Source organism: Phodopus roborovskii, unplaced genomic scaffold, assembly GCF_943737965.1.
Source record: "Phodopus roborovskii unplaced genomic scaffold, PHOROB, whole genome shotgun sequence".
NCBI classification, from domain to species: Eukaryota; Metazoa; Chordata; class Mammalia; order Rodentia; family Cricetidae; genus Phodopus; species Phodopus roborovskii.
In genome coordinates, this window is record NW_026125059.1 from 16,483,411 (window position 1) to 16,501,664 (window position 18,254).

The 18,254-nt window shown below is 39.8% G+C and overlaps 1 protein-coding gene across 1 annotated transcript in view; it reads left to right on the top strand.

The window, feature by feature from the left end:
• The window catches only part of Ptprt (protein tyrosine phosphatase receptor type T), a 1,080,054-nt gene that overhangs the window by 723,575 nt on the left and 338,225 nt on the right, over positions 1 to 18,254 (top strand). The window lies entirely within an intron of this gene.

Below are 18,254 nucleotides of genomic sequence, written 5' to 3' on the forward strand. Positions count from 1 at the left end.
TCAGACCTGAGAGACAAATGATAAAGTTCCTATGGGAAACCAGAATGCTTGTGGTGAATCACCCTACATATATCAGTTTGTGACTTTTGGATACAGTGCTATAGTTAGTCTCTGTTTCAAGGGTAAAAGATTCCTGAATTTTAACCTGCTCTGTGCCCAAAGCATATTATACCAGTAGCCAACTGGTAGTCCATAATCCTCCCACCCATCAGCAAAGCTTTCTCATATCAGACATGGAATAGACCATATCCAGGAGTAACACATCTACCAACCAGACACCTAAAGATGGTAAACTAAGCTGTCTGGAAGTCTGATGCAGAACAAAACCAAAACTATCTCCACAAAGACTTATACCTAAGTCAAGAACAAGCACGTAGATAAGATTTCATTTATGTATTCTGAAACACCATGACCTTCTAATAATTACTGGACAATGTAGAAAAACAGAGTGATAAAGATGAGGGTCATGGATGCACAAGTTTAAAACACTGTGGCCTTGTATCCCAAAAGCTTGTCCATAGCATCAGGATTCCCTTGGTAATCTCTTCAGACCTGATCCCTCATATGTAAGATGTAAGTGCCAATCACTGCTTCAGATGATAGTACATCTGAAGGGATAAAAGGCGCCAATTCTTAGGTGGAAACATGAACCCTGATCCACAGAGGGCCTACACCACTGAGCATCCATGCAGACACCTGCACCTGTGCAACATGGGATGTGGGAGTGGGTGCTGTGGGTGTTATGAGGTATTTTTCAGAATTAGCCTAATGAACCCATAAGCTTTCTAGAGACATGGATAGTCCCCAGGCATCTCTGAAGTACAAGATTATCACTATGTACAATATAAAACTCCTTGTCTCACTGGACATGTGATTTCAAAAGATCTATCAAGTGTCTTCATTTTAGATAGTTCAGGGAGCTTGGTGTAGTTCTCATGGCTATCACTTTGAAGGAGGAATACAAGCATCCCAATGTCTGTGATACTTCTTGGGTGGCAGAGAAAACTTTCTTCCTGTGTTTATTGCAAGAGGAGAAACATTTGTATCAGCACTGTTGACTAGGTAGGATATGGTTAAAACATTGTTTGGGAAGAAAGAGAAACAAAAATCCTATCAAATCATAGTACTTCACAGTTGTATGCTTTTCACTTTAGAGACCACAATCAAAGAGACAAACAGGGAGAGGGAGGGAAGGAGGAAGGAAGGTAGGAACAGAGACAGATAGACATACAGACTTACTTTGTATAGCAGCCTATTTTTCATACAGCAGGGTAAAGATCCATGATTTAGTGAGCAATGGTACTATCATATGAAATTTCTCCATTCTAGGAGTATGTGGATTCAGAATTCATGGACCAGCAACATTGAAAAGATTTTTAAAAACCGACATAAGCTATTTTACCATCTCTTATTAACATTTAATTAAAAAGATATGATTCCAAAGCTACAAAAGGATGTCATTTCACAATAAAAGTCTCTGAAATTGAATGAATTTAGCTTTATGAATAGCTTGTGGCAATTGCCTTATTTTCCTCATTTGAAAGCTCATTTTCTCATGATGAAAGCTTGGTCATGAAAAGGTTCTGTTCCTTACACTTACCTGCTCTTGGAAAGCACTAGGTTCTACTGTTTTGAAAGTGTGTCTGCATCTCTACATAGACTTCTTTTTCAAGAGTAGCATCAGTCAAATGGCTATGTCTTGCTCTGGACTAGCAAAGCAATGCTTTGCCTTTCTGTGATTACATAAAGAAACAGATGGACATAGAAAGGGGCCTAAACACTGTTGAGTTAGATTTGTTGAGTAACAACTCCTGAATTTGTAACATTGGAGTGAGATACAGTCTCTAGAGCAGTAGACACAATGTGAGAGAAAGATGGCTTACTTAGTTATGAACCCACTTCCTTGTGTAGAATCAAAAACCTGAATATATTTCCATGATGGACTCTTGGAGATGGCTCTATGGTGATATTTTCAAGTAACTCTGTGGGCTATGACATTTCTGTGAGCCATATGGGAACACACCAGAATCATAGGGGATACTGGTTTTGTGTGTTTGGTCCATTGTATTCTGTGTGTAAGCATGGCTGTGATGGTGCATCTCACAAACTAATGAGGCCCAAGCATGGTAAGAAAGTTAATGTGGAGGTCAGGCACCTAGATCAGAATCCAAGTTTACCTAATTACCTGGTATGGGGATGGTGGCACATCACATATTCTCCTAAGATATCTGGCTTCTCAATTGTAAAAAGAAACAAACTAGAAAATGTATTAATGAAATTTACTAGATGAGGTTGCTGTATGTTTCATATTAAATACATAATTAGTGTTATCTATTAACACTTCATAAAAATGGGGAAGTTGAGGGATAGAAATCTGATGTGCCAGAACATCATCAGCCAGAATGGCATACTCCCGAATGCAGGTGTAGGCTCTGATAACAGTGTGGTCCATGAACCAGCATCGTCTGGGAACTTCAGAAATACAACATGCCAGACCCCATTAGTGCTTCCTGAGTTAAAATCTCCAGTGTAACCAAACCCCTAGTAGATTCATGTGGACATTAACAATTGAGAAGTGCTTTCCTAGACAATGTGGCATTTTAGAAATTTTGTGCAACCGGCAGAGGACCATGCCCTCTTGAGCAGAGAGAGGTGGAATTCCCTTCACAATGAGCTCAAGCCAGCCTTGCCCCCTGTGAGCAAACAGGAAACCTTGCTTTTAGAGATGTCTATAATGAAATATGTGTTTATGAGGCAATTTCCAAATTTAATTAGATGAAACCAATTTGCTTTTTAAAATTAGGCCCTAGCAGTAATTTCCAGAGAGGAACCCATAAGTCACAAAACACTACCTTCTAGCCTCAAAAAACAGTATTTTGTGACAGAAGAAAATCTGTCACAAATGGATGACACAAATGGAAGAGAAATTTGGATTGTGTTTGCCTTTTTATATACAGCACGACCTTGACTCAGCAACATTAAAGCAAATGCATGTATGTGCCTGTGCACACACGCGTGCACACACACACAAAAGTGAGCTAGTTTTCCATTGCTGAAATCATGTATTTATCTTAAGCAGAGTGGGTTCAAGCAGTGTTCAGACAAAATTTCTTCCCCTTTAAATCCACATCACACAACAACTCCTGGATTTATACTTAATCAATCTTGTAACCCCCAAACCTGAGTGGCTTTGATTAAGTACCATTCTGTCTTTGAACTTTAGTCTCCACTTTATAATCTGAATGTGTCAAGTTATGTCGGGTTTGAGCTGTGTAAGAACTGAGAGATAAACAAATCCATATCAAACATGCAAAGTAAATGTTACAGACCTGTGTGTGGTTGTTTTGCCTGTAACCTAATCAGAGTCTGGAAAAGCCTAGCAATGATGACAGCTAGTTAGTGCAACAGCCCTGAGGTACGAATGACTGGAATGTTTGACAAATAAGGGGCCAGAATGGCCAAAATATGTGAGCATGGCGAAGAACAATGAGACACTGTTTGAGAGTATCTAAGTTCTGAGTAGAATCTGTAGGGCCTAAAGTTTGCCTTTTATTTTGAGGAGAATGGGAAACTCTAGAAGGAATTTAGACATTGAAATTTTAAAAATCAGGTGTGTGTGTGTGTGTGTGTGTGTGTGTGTGTGTGTGTGTTAGCATGCATGTGTATACACACATGTGTGAGTTTGCATGTGTGGAGACCAGAGGAGGATATCGGATGTCCTACTTTGTCATTCTCAATCTTACTCTTTTGAGATATGGGTCCCTCACTGAACTTGGAACTCACCTTGTTTTTTGTTTGTTTTTTGTTTTTATTTTTGTTTTTTGGCTATGCTGGCTGACCCGTGAGCCCCAGACACTGTCTCTTCTTTGCAATGCTGGCATTACAGGCAGATATAGACATGTCTTCTGCTCTACCGAGATGCTAGGAATCCAACTCAGGTCCTCATGCTTACTCAGCAAGTGCTTTTACCCACTGAGCTGTCCCTCCCTGTGAGGTTTATATTCTTAAAAGAACACCTCGCTATTCTGTGAACAGTTGATTCCAGTGTCTTGTGAGTGTGGAAAACACAGCAGTAAGCAAGAACACTTCCATCTTCTATGGAACTGTGATGAGGACTCATTTACTTTTTGCACCTAGTTGGAAGACATAAAGTTTGTTATGGCTACCTTGTTCTTATTGCTGATAGGCCTCAGCAGTTTCTACTCAGTCAGGAGTTCTTAATTCAATAAGTTTTTGGAGCCTAGGCAGGTTAACTTCTGGATATTTCTCCAACAGTAGATGTGAGTCTCACCATGACTGTTACACTTCTGTGAACCAGCAGTAGTCACCATGCCTCTTCTTTTCACAGAAGGAAGAGCTCAGAATTCTCTGCAGAGCCTATAAGAGTACACTTTTCTTCTGTAATAAGAAGTTTGGATGAATGCGATCATGGCCTCAGATAACTGGGAATTCACTCCAGTGACAGATAAGGAATGCTTGTCTGTGATTGTTCCCCTCCTATGTGACAGGTGATGTCAGAGGTCTTCTATCTAGACCAGCAAAATCAGCGCCATATAGGACCATGCCAAAGGTGAAGAACCTCAGGCTCCAGAAACATGACATTAGAGCTTCAGTGAGCAAGATCACCTAGAAGATGATTCTGGTGCACATGAGAGCATAACAAGCTCTGTTCTAAAAGATATCCTAAAGTTTCTCCATTTGGACCTTAAGAAGGAAGAGGCAGTTTAAGTAGTTACGGAATTATAAACTCATTTGGATGTATCTGCCTAATGGAAGCTTGACAGTCATTGCATGGAAGATAGGGCCATGTGCTAAGGGATGACCCTTTTTAATGGTCTCCAAAGAGCCAAGCATTTTCATCAACAGTGCAGAAATCTTGCTATTCACACAGTTTTTATGTCTGAGTAGGATTCCAAGGTTCATCAATCAGGGCTTAGATGTGAAAGGACAGTACAGCATCTTCCACCTGACTCAGCTTTTAGGGACAACCAGAATTCTTCAAACCTAGACCATGACAATAGCAGACTGGGACTTGCAGCTAGAATGAGGTCACTGAGGGCGAAAGCCTGTCAAACCATTTTCTCAAAGTTCTCCAATAAAATCATTGGGAGAAAAACTGCTCAGAGTTCATGAAAAATAGTAATCAATATGTGTTTTTGCTTCAGTTCAATTAATTGTGCTCATCTCTGCCCCAAAATAAAATTCACACCACATGAGGGAATTGGGCCAGAAGATGTTACACTTGCAACTGGGTTAACGAAGTGTGAAAATATTTAAAATTCAGACATATGAAACTTCCCAGTAAAGCCTTTCTGTTTAGCAGTCAAAATCACCAAGTTTCTAATTACAGTGTATAAATCTGAGGAGCTTAAAGGGAATGAGAAGACCCTAATGAGGCAGGAATGGGTGTCTTGATTATACTAGACTTGATTGACATTTATCTTGCAAGCTATTCTAGGTACCCAGCATTCAGAGTTAAATAAAACACAGACTTTGCCTCAGTAAAACAAGGCAGCATTGCTGTGTGGGAACGCCTTTAAAAGGTATGATAGGTCGGAGAATTGTCAATATTTTTCCAGCACACAGATGGCTGCATTCAATCTGAACAGAAAGCAGGGCCTCCAGGAAACAACACAGTAGAATGCACTGCAAGAAGGCTGTGAGTTCTGAGGCAGAGGAGCTTTGAACAGGATAGGGGCCAATAGCAACATTGATGGAAAGAGATGGCCAGCTGTGTGTAAGATCAGGGTTAAGGGCTCAAAGAGGAGGATACTGGATCTGGATGAATGCACACAACACCTTCTGCCCTTTAGCTTTACCACAGTAAGTACTCAAGCTTCATCAACACTGGGCTCTCGTGTGTGTTGTCCACAGAAGCACAGTGGGAAGAGCACGATATGGTGTATTGCAGATAGACAGGAGGTAGGAAGGGATCATCTGAATCGTGACTAATATAATACTAAACCTGAATGTAAGTAATGTAAGCCAGATCTATGTTAATTAGGATATATGATTTCCATAATGCAGTCCACTATGTAGTATGGTAAGCCAGGCTTGCAACTAGAAAAAGAAGCCTCTTGATTCTTTTGAATTGTTCATGCCATAAATGTGAGTTATCTATTATCCCAGATGCTGTACGGATAATCCACCAGAAAGTTATCATTTCTCCTGCCCCAATAGTCCCAGGTCAGGCCAAATGGCCCCATTTCCACCTATCCTATTCTCAGTGCCATCTTATGCCTGGACCATCGAGTAGCTCTTGTCTGCACCCCATCCATTCCCCACATCCAATGCCCATCCTGGTCCTTGACCTCGACCTCATCTGCATATTAGGGCACTGAGTCATCTAGCCTCTGCTTCCTCTCCCATTTGACCTCTTCCTATTAGATGCTGTGTTCCAGCTCCTCTGGCCTTCCATCACATTCTTAGGCTCTCAAAGTCTCTTGCAACCTTCAGAACTCCATCCTTCCTGTCTCCACCTTCCTAGCTTTTTTTTCCTTTATAGGGTTTGTTCCTTCTGTTCTTTCCTTCCAAGAGGGTTTTCCCTCTACTTCCCTCTTTGTCCCAGACTGGTCCTCTTTTAGCCATTTGCTTTTTAAAGTGCTTTTCCACAGACTACACTCAATTTGTTTATATACTGTACTTTTAGCACCATGAGTTATGGGCCTTGCAATGATGAATTTTCTGTTATCTTGGCTAGGTTACAATATCTAGAAGTGTGGTTAAGAATTACACTGCATGCTTTTGTAGGGATGTTTGGGATGAAATTAGCTAAATGAGTGTAGTGTGAATAAAGCAGATTGACTTGCATAATATGAATGGGGCCCCAGCCAATCAGGTAAAGATTTGGGTAGAGAGAAGGCTGAGCTCTGCTGAGCAAAAAGGATTCAGCCAGAAGACCTTCAGACTTGAACTTAAACACCAGGCCTCTGGTCCCCATACTACTGGGTCATGAACAGTCCAAAATAGTAGCTTGTACATAATATGTATTCAATAAATATTCTTTAAATGAATGTATAGGACTTACCATTACATATGATGAATTTCTGTCTAAGTAATTTAGTGGCTTTAAGCCTGGTTAAAGATTAGTATATTACCTCTTATCACTCCTCAATTTTACTTTGAGCCTAACACTCTCCTAAAAAAGAAACCTATTTTTTAAGTCACATTTTGAACCCTTGAAAATAATGTATGTACATAAATAATGAGATAGTTATACCAATCAGTGGGTAGCTAGATGGGCTTCATCACAGTCCAAAGGCTAAGGATTTTTACAGAGGGTTCTGGCTACAAGATCTGAGTGTGTTTGTTTGTTCATTAATTTTAAACCTTTTGAGGAACTTCAGTGAACATACAGGATTTGAAGAAGCACAATGTGAAATAAACCCAGCCTCTAATATCCCATTAAGGACCTGCTAAGTAAATGCAACCTGGACCATTGCTTACTACATATTCCATCTTACTGGTCTATCCTCTACCTGCTTCTGATGAAGACACCGAAGCCAGATTATTCCTTAGCCATAGCTAGATATAAGTGCCTGTGTTCTTAAAGGCTTAAGTTTGAGAAGCCCTTTTGGCCTTTCCCCCTCAAGATCACTGCATGAATAGGGTGTGGTGTATTGGCAGACACACAGGGAGAAGCATTGCATCAACGTCTCATGTTTGATAATTGCATCTTATAACTGAGATGCAGGAGCCCACCACACATTTCATTTATGACTCTTCTCCCACTCCTAGATAGCAGAAGTTGGTTCTATTGTTTTTATGAGATTAAGAAAGATACACATGTACACAAAACATAATATTTGCCCAGAGGTCTTTCCTATATCTATAAAATAAAAAAAAAAAAAAAAAAAAAAAAAAAAAAAGCCAGAGCTCCGAGACAGCTAGAAGCCGTTTCAGTTTTTTTTCTTTGTTTGTTTTTGTTTTTGTTTTATCACTGGGATCATCACTCCCTCTTGCTACGGTGTTTCTTTCCTTCCTGAAACTGTAAAAATATAGGCATCTCTGGGTAGATGCCATAGACAGGGCAGGGTGTCTGAGCCTGACAGGCAGGAAGTGTTTTATCAGGAACAACTCTAGTTGAAAAGGCTGATTTCTGACACTCAGAGTCTTGAAGGGAGGAGGCATGTTCCAAGGTAAGTTGCATTTATGTAAGTTGGTCCATGTAGATACCTGATTCTCTGGCAACATATCAAGGCATATATATATGTCCTTACATCATATCCAAAATCCTAACTTTCCTCACCATTGTTCCGGTTCATGGTGGAGAGGACAGTAACCTCTTGGGAGAACTGCCTCATCATCTTAAGAGGCTCCCAGTTGTAAGTCATGAACTTTTTGTCATAATATTATTTAGAAATTTTCTCAGGGAAATTTTTAGATTAAAGGAAAGAATCTTTAGGAGAGATGAGGGATTAACACGGAGGTAGGTATGTATTTGCCCAGTGTGGGCTCTTTCATACTCCTTACATGAGATTGCATTTTGATGCACTGCGTGGGCCCAGAGTCTTTGTAGGGGACCTTTCTGTACAGTCACATGACTAGTGAGGGAACCCTTCCCCTGGTGACCATGTCCTTTCAATACACTGCCCAGAGGCAGTGTCTAAGTTGCTGAGAATGTCTTTAAACATCATAGCTTGTTCTCTTTTCATGTCTGATGTTTTACTGTTTCACCCCTCTGGAATTCTGCCAAGCTGGGTGGGCAGTGCAGCATGAATGCACTACCTTTAACTGTCTGCATGGTATGTTTCTGTTTCAGTCAGGGCCCTTTAGTATTTAGTACAAAATGAAGGGAGCTGCAGGTTTCATCTACTATTAGGACAGGTGGTGGCTCTGAGCCCCTGGAGGCTGGAATTCAAATTTGCGATTGATTCCAGCTTATCTCTGTCATCATTTAGGAAATAGTAGATGGCTTTTTTTTTTCCTACCCCAACCCAACTGCCTCTTTTCTTTTCATTACTTTTTGCTTTTATCTTAACCAGAACGAAGTCATTTCATTACAATTGGCACCAAAGAACAGAGTTTTGCTCTACTTTATGGTTTCAATGCATGTAGACACATATGCACAAACCAAAACACATGAACGCACAGTATACACACACCTGGATACAAAGGCAAACACATAACACACACTTACATGCTTATATGCACAAACATACATGTATTCAAGCATATATGATACACATACACCTAGACATATATATATGCAAACACACAAATAACATGCACATGTATAGAGGATTTTCATGCTCATATATATGCATATAAAGGAAATATATGTATGTGCATACACATGCATGCCTACATATGATGTCTTTCAAATTATCATAAACCTTTATAATTATCAAGGTTTTCTTGGTCTATTATTTTATTCTAGGCATGTTCTTAACATGTGTCTTTTACTGAAAATCAGATTGAGAATTATTCAGCTACGAAAATTAATATTTACTTTTGGTTTACCATTGGCAAATGATGTATCTGAATTAGTACTTTTCTAGGTTAGGTCTCGGTTTCCACATTTGCTAATTAGGAAGTTTTACCAATAGACTCCGGCTTACCACTTGAGGGCCAAAAATAAGAAACCCTTTCCTTATTGTTCTGTGTGTGACTTTACTTTCATTCATTCTGTATGTGATCTTCTTATTCATTCATTCATTCTTGCATAGCACATCATTTCTTACACATCCAGAACTTTGACCATATCTTTAATCTACTTATTGTCTCCAGAAGTACATGTATTTACTTCTGTCTTTCAACTCATCCTTCTGCCTCCTCCAGTGTTCTGAACTCTCTACATAATTCGTTCACATTTTAAATAGTTTTTTTACAGCTATGTATTTTATTTCAATTTTTAAATATTTTTTATTTTTTTCTTATTTTACATATCGATCCCAGTTCCCTCTCCCTCCCTCCCTTCCTCACATGCCCCCTGAACCCCCCAGCCCCCCACACACACACTCCACAAGGAGGGTGATGTCTTCAAGGAGGGGTCAACAAAATCTGTCAAGTCATTTGGAGTAGGGACTAGGCCCTCCCTCCTGCCTCTAGGCTAAGGGAGTATCCCTCCATAGGGAATGTGCTCCCAAAGTCCTTTCGTGCACCAGGGACACATCCTAGTTCCACTGTCAGAGGTCCCTTAGACTGCCCAGGCCTTCTGACTAAGACCCACATTTAGGGGGTCTGAATCAGTCCAATGCTGGTTTCCCAGCTATCAGTCTGGAGGTCCATGAACTCCCCCTTGTTCAGGTCAGCTGCCTCTGTGGGTTACAATTAAACATTTCTATATAATCTCTTGAAGCATTTTAATTCTAGATTATATTCCTAATATGCCTTCCTACTGATGAATATAGTTGTAATTCATTCCTCTTGACTGCTATTAGTCCATTGTTTGATGTTATCAGAGTATACCTTTCACACATTGGGGGTTGCTCTTGGGATGTGGCTTTTTTCAGTGTTTTGAAATGAACACTATCCATTCAAGTCAAGTAATACAGGACTAAAATCTTAGCTATTGGGAGAAATTGGTCAGGAAATCACAAGTTGAAGACATTCTTGGTCTATAGAGTGAGTTCACAACCAGCTTGAGAAACATATGAGAAACATAATTAGCTCACTGGTAGAGCATTTCCCTAGTATCCACAAGGTCCCAGGTTCAATCCCCAGAACTGACAAGACCACTATACATTCCTTCTAATTATTCGTGTGTGTATGTGTGTGTGTGTGTGTGTGTGTGTTGTTCTGAGTGTGTATCTAGAAAATGGGTAGTGCGTTAGAGTAAATGAATGTTTAACTACCCCCCCACAACAAAAGTCAAACAATTTTCTGAACAAGTTTAACTAGTTTACAATATTGTAAGCAAAATACCAGTACTGTGATTAATTTTTAGACACTATTTTCAATATTGTCATGCTTCTCTTGGCCAGTTGTCAAATGGCATCTAGTTACTATCTTCCTGTACAATAACCCTGGTATCATAAATAATCATGAACAGTGATAAATCTCCTTACCTTATCCTTCTCTATTTGATTCTCTATCAGATTTCTACTCTTGCCCTTTACTTTTCAATTAGATGTGCCCTGGTTTCTCTAGCTGTGTGATGTATTTTAGAACATATTTTGATGATTATCCACTTGACTACACACATGGCTTGATAGTTTTACCCCCTGTAATGTATATTTTGAAAACCCTAACTCTTTTATTATCAAATTGTCAGTCTTGGCTTGTATTGGTAAGAATCTGTCTGTTCCTAAAACAAGTTACCTCTAACCCAAGTCGAGAAGAACAATTTTCTGCATTTCTACCAGTGTTTATAAGTTTTGCTCCTGAAATATATGTTTTACCTATTTGCAGTTATTTTTACATATGTTGAAAAATGAAATATACAGGGTACTTTTTCCAGTATGGAGTAAATACTTTAATTCAGTCATCTCTGTAAGTCCAGCATTTTTCCTTGCTTTACTGGCTATAGATATAACTTACCCCCAAATTCTTTATATTTCATAGTTTTTAATGATTTCTGTCTTCTGCTGGCCTCAATAACAACCATGTATGACCACAATTACTATAATTTCACATTTAATCTGGATCTCCGATAGAGCACATCCCTTTCTCTGTCCTTTAGAAAAATCATGGTTATTCTTGCCCTGGGGGCTTTCATTTTAGAATCTACTCATCAAATTTAATGAAAACATCTGCTGCCATTTTGATTAGAATAACATTGACTGTGTAAAACTATGTGTGGGTAATTGACATCTTTACAATATTAAATTTATCTATATTTAGGTTTGCTTTAATATCCCCCATAGTTTTATTACCTGACTTATAGAGGTGTATTGTGTTTCATATAAAACCAGAACTGCCTACTTTGGACTGAAAGAATTGTGTCTCTCAATCTCATTTTCCTGTGTCTCCATGACCTTCTCTCCTGCCTCAGGTTTATTATATACAGAAGTCTTTGTTGCCAGAAAACCCATGTGCCTGCTCTTCCTTGACCAACTCATTTTACTATATACATCTACCTTCTCAGAAAGGGCCCCTATAGTTGTCCAAAAAAATCAGACTTTTTCCACACACCATTGTTTCTCATTCCTATATAACATGCCACAATTTATCATTATCATATATTTATTTGTGTACCCCTGTTTTATAAATCCTGTACTGTGAAGACAAGACCTTCATACGTACTATTGACCATATAAAAGAATGCAATCTTTTATGAGGGACTCATTAAGTCCAAAAGTGATTTGTTAGTGCATGAGGATTGGTTTCTTAAGGTGGCAACAGTACAATCAGTGATAGTCAAGCTTGTCATCACTTCGTTCACAAACATGACCTAAAAGTCCATGTGAAATCTCAAGGGTCTGTATCTTTAATAGGATATATAATACCCCAATGACCAACAAATTTGCCTTTAACTCATAAAAAGTTCAGTTTCTTAGCCATGGACTTGCTAAAGCTATGAGTTTTTATTAATACCCGCATTCCAAATCCAAAGATGGTATCTGCTGAAAACGACACACAGCAAATGACTGATTGATAAATAAAAGTGGATAAAAATTTTATTCAAACTTGAATCAAATCTCCTTCTATAGGATTGCTTAATGAGTGTGTTCATATTTGTGTGTGTGCAGGTATGCCAGGTATGAATGGAAGACAGAAGTTAATTCTGTAAGTTCTTTTTTAGCTCTGTCCTCCATGGTGTGTGTGTGTGTGTGTGTGTGTGTGTGTGTGTGTGTGTGTGTGTGTGTGTGTGTTACAGTGTTTACAGTGAACTTGGTGCTCACTTGTTGGCTAGACTGGCTGTCCAAGGAGCTCTGGGGGATCCACCTGTCCTCATCTACACTGGTGCTAGGGTACCACCCAGGTGCCAATGCTTGCCCAGCAGACATATTACTGATTGGGCCAACTCCTCAACCTTGACTGTTTATATTTTTAAGTAATTTATTCTCTAAGAATGTTAGTGATATTCTAACATCACATTATGATATGTGGAGAGGGAGGAGAAAGTCACTCTTATGCACAATCTCCTGCACCTGCCAGCGTTTTATAAACAGGTTCATTTTCTTTCTGGACACCATGCATTCACAGTGTCTCTGATATGTTGATGATCACAATTTTACTTTTCACACTGTCCAACACATTTCCATTTTCCTGTAATCCACTTTATCTCATTTAATGGCTTCCTGACAAAATAAACCATGTCTTACTTTGTAATCACTTTATTTGGGATGTGTCGATTGATCTTTCTACAATGTAGAACAGAATTGGGGGACATAGAAGTGAACTTCTCTTTTTTACAGCTGGTGAGGAGAGTCTGACTCCTGCTTTCCTTTCCCCCTCTTATAGATTTGTCAGCAGCAAGCAGAAGCACTCATATGCCTCTCATTGATTGCAGAACTGTGCTCAAAATAATAGCTCTCTGTGTTCAATAGAAATGGATCTAAGGGAGGAGAGTAGAACAATATGTCCAGATTGGGATGGAAATCTATATGCTCAAGGTTAGACGACTGGGCATAGATGGCTCCTTGTTTAAAAACTTAACTTTCAGTTTGTTATTTCCTAACAGAAGGAGATACATAGATTGCATAGATGTATTCTCATTTTCCCTAATACCTATTCCCATGTAGATGCCAAAAATCCACTAGGGAACACTCCTTTACAGAAACTGCCATGGCCTCAGACCTCCTCTCTTCATGTCAAGACACTGGAGGTGGTTATTTCCTGTCAAATGATGTCAGCATTCAGGTTGCAGCCTGATTTCAGAGCATTGGTGTGTGGCTAGGTGATACTAAGTTATCAGTCCACCTCACAGAATCTGTTTTGTTTGTGCTTTTGTTGTTGTGTTATACTTTTTAAATTATGTCTGTATGATGTGTGTATGCCTGGTGACTGAAGAGGCTAGAAGAGGAACTCTGATCCCTTTCCCCTAGAGTTACAGACAGTGTGAGCCACAAATGTCAGTTCTGGGAATTGAAGCGGGTCCTCTGGAAGGGTAGCCAGTTCTTTTAACCGCTCAGCCATCTCTCCAGCCCTCTGTATCTGTTCTTGTAATAATTTGTACATACATTTTCCAGTCTAAGCATATTTCAATTTCAAGCACTTTTTGCAATAGTTGTAATCTTTGTGGACATTGTCCTAATCCCCTCAGGGACCTTAGAATTGTGAACCAAGAAAATGAAACAGATATGAATATGAAACTCCGGTAAATCTCCCCAGACACTATAGTCTACTCTGGTCTGTGGATGTCCAGTCAGCTATACACTAAGGCAAGATCTGCTCATGTCTAGATCAGAGTCACTCCCTTCTGGTGATTACAATCAACACGGAGAGTTGATAGGATAAGAAGTGTTAAAATCAATGGGCAACTGGCTGTGGCTCTTGGGGATCAACCTATTCATAGAAGGACCCAAGTCTGTGTGTGGAGGTGCAGAGAGCATGTCAAGACCTGTTATACATCAGTGACCTCCTAGAAAGGACCACTGGGGGCACATTGAGGCTCAGTCCCCCCCCCCCCAGCTTCCAGGCATCAAAATTAACCCTAGCTGAAGCTTTCACTAGTCCTTTGACCCTAGGTAGCATGTGGTTGAGATTGCTCAGGAAGGCTGGAGAAAGGTAAAAACTAAGAACAGAACTGGTGAGCTCCGTGCTCCCACAGCTGTTTTTTCTTCTTACTAAGGTATGCTCTACTCTTCCTGGAGTCATTGGGCAACACTCCATGAGATATGGCCCATGAAGACAGCCAGTCATTCCCAGCATTAGTCACTGTAGTAGTCACTCTTTCTACTGATGTGATAAAGGGGTTTGGTTCACAGTTTAATGATGCTGTCCATCCTGGAAGGGAAGTCATAGCAGCAGGAGCCCAAGGTGGATGGTCATATTGAGTGCACTGTGAGAAAGTAGAGCGTGATGGATGGTGCTGCCCAACTGGCTTTCTTGGCTTTGTTCAGCCTGGGAGATGGCATGGTGCTGCCCTTGGTTAACATAGCTCTTTCCACCCCAGTTTACCCATTTTAGCAAATCCTCACAGGCATGCCTAAAGGCTTGTTTCCTAGGTCAATCTGGATGCTGTCACATTGGCAATAGTAAGCACCACAGACATGTCAGCAATGATGCTCAAAGTTCTCTTTGTCCTTTCTTGCCATCTGGGCCAGTGTAATACCTGTAGTCCTGGGATACAGTTCTCAGTGCTGAAGCTTATGTATCTTACTGTGTGAAAAAAGTGGATGGGCTATAGAGGCCTTCCTGAAGAAGAGGCTGGAAGGGGAAGTCCTAATTTTGAACACATTGTCTACAATCATCATGGCTGAAGATCAGGAAGATGAGCATATATAGACACCTCAGGATGTCTTAAGAACTTAGTATGTGTATACTTCTCTGTGTACTCAACCACATTCTCATTCTGTAAGCTTAGCCTCCCTCAGATAATTTTTATAACCATATTACAGAAAATTTAGATATTAGAGAAAAACACCTATAATTTCCACCACACTACAATTATTTTGCCTCGTGTTTTATCTTTATTAATATGCATACATTTTACCTAACAATAATTACATAAAATTTGTTATTGTAATTTTTCATTAAGCATTTTATCACAATCATGATGCCTTTAAAGTACCATGGAAACAGCTTATCTTTTTTAATGACTGCATAATTGTCCATTGACTGTGCATTCCCTAATTTACTTTCCCATTCTTTTATTGTTTTCTCATATTTCAGATAACACTATGATGAACCACAGGCTTATGTTAGCATTGTATCATTATGAAAAAAACATGACCTTCAAATCAGATTAACCTGAATTCAAACCCTGTTTCTAATACTACCCAAATACCTTTGAGGCAAAATGAACTTCTTTGAAGTTAGTTTATTGGCTTAATTTATTAAAATAGTATCTAGGCACAGCAATTTTCAAACTCACAATGCTGAAATATTACAAGAGTTAGATATATTGCTGTCATAGCTACCAAGCAACCATTCAATGTCATATCTGGCTTTTTTTTCCTCCTCTGAGTAATGTGTTTTCTATATTGGACAACAGTTCCCTCTCTCACACTCCTTTTCTCTCCCTCTTCCTACACACACACACACACACACACACACACACACACACACACACACAACTACATGGCTGAATAGAATGAATACTCTTTGTAACTCTTGGTACATATTGCCAAGTTGTTCTCAAGTGGATTGCACCCTTGTGAGCATGTGTTTTGAGTCTTGTGTTGAGCTTTTATGCCAATCAAGAAGTCTGGGAAGCAGGCCTTTGGCAGCCCACCAGAGATTTATGTCAGCTTTTATGATACCCTCCGAGCAGGCTGACGCGTGAAGAGCTCATCACACATGTTGGCAGATCCATTTGCACTCTCCAAGGATGTGCTAGGAACACTCTTGCCTCATCATCTCCTGTTCCCTCCCTTTTCCTTGTGCCAGAAAGTAGCATGTCTGGCTCCTAGTAGTATCTCAGTGAACCCTGACACCCTATGAAAACTCTGAGTTGGATAATTCATGACTAGATTGCTATAGCATCTGTCATCAATTTCCCCTATGCTACACCACTAGGCATGCCTTTCCATTGACCTTCCAAGGCTTCAACAAACTCATCTGTAAAAGGGAATAGCTGCTTACATACATGAGTGGACCACTCTGTTCCTGAAAACTCATTAGACATGTCTTGTCTTTGGTCCCATCTCAGATCTCCTGAGAGTTGTGGTGTCCCTGCCCCAAGGTCATACTCATTTATAATTTGGCAACTACAGTATTAAACTAGCTTTCAGCCAAGATTTTCCATCATATCAAGATGGCCTCAGTTTTAGAACCATGTGTTTTCTGCTTCACGATTCTCCTACTCTGCAGAAAATCTTTCCTGAATCTTTATACTTGCCCCTTCTGAGTCATCAACAGAACAAGCAATGCTTCCATGGCTGATGTGATCCAAATCAATTTGATGAAACATGGGTCATAAAGCCCACCCTTGATTCCAGTTACTCTGAGGATCCTAAGAGATATCAACTCTGTTTCACAGTGACTAAGGTTGCCCTCTGTGAATGTTCCAGAGCTTCCTAACTTTCCCAGTGCCTTTCATTTATTAATATTTCCTACCCCAAAACCCACGTTTACATTACAACCATGTCATAATCCCCACTATTCTTCTTCTCTTCATTATCTACAACATCAGAAATACAGAATATATCTATATCATGCTATTGTATGCTCAGTTAAAGAATCATCTCAGGAATACTTTATATATCTGTCCTACCTGGATTAAGGTGTCATTCCTTATTTTATAATAACATTTTTTTATTCCGTACTGTGTTTCTTTATGCCTGCATCTGTTGACAGCTCAGAATCCTGACACTTCCCAGAGCACATTCTGATCATTGTTGAATCTCAGGACCTATACGTGTTGCATTTTTCATGGTCACCAGTTGTGTCCATCTCTTTTCCACCTGCTGTCCCCTGCAAAGGACTGACTCACAGCTCCCACTGTGCTGCTTTCCTTTTTTGCTTCTGTTCCTCTGGATCCGTTCCCAGCAGCCCTGGGAACCCTGCCCTTTCTGTGTCCTGCTTCCTCCCATTTGGAAAGGTCATAGATCTTCTCAAAGTTACCTTCCAGGTTCTGTCACCTGTCTCCCTACCCCCCCCATTCCCTCACCCACTGGGCTCTACTGTTTCCTTCAACTGTCCTATAGATTAGAAATGATACTCAGATCAGTTATCTACAGTTATTCATTTGTTTCTGGAAGACCCCATTAAAGCACCATTATCATTACTAAACACTCCCAGAACTTACCATCCCGTACTTTGTTGAAACCTTATAGTCCTTCACTGTAAGGACTATTTTCCTATTTAAACCTGGTACTTGCAGGAAGGAATTAAGTTACCTAAGCTGCCAGGACTGGTAGGGACAGATTGAGAGGAGGATGCTTCATGCCCCAGTAAAGATGGCTTCATCATTATGGTTCAGTTTGCAAATCTCATTCCACTTAAACATTTTTGCAGCTCAACAGAGGTATTCAACACTGTCCCTCCCCTTATGCAATTGAATGGCATGCTTGACCTGATGGCTTTGGGAGGGCCCTGACACAAATTTCTAACACAAATATTCACTGTCTGGCCTTTCAGCATCAAAAGAAAATTGCAGAAGGCAAATAGGGATAATATTTTTTTCATTACTGGGGAAAAGTTTCCCATACCAAGTCAATTTTGAAAGATAAAAAAATCATTTCCCCACATCTGCACAGCTGATA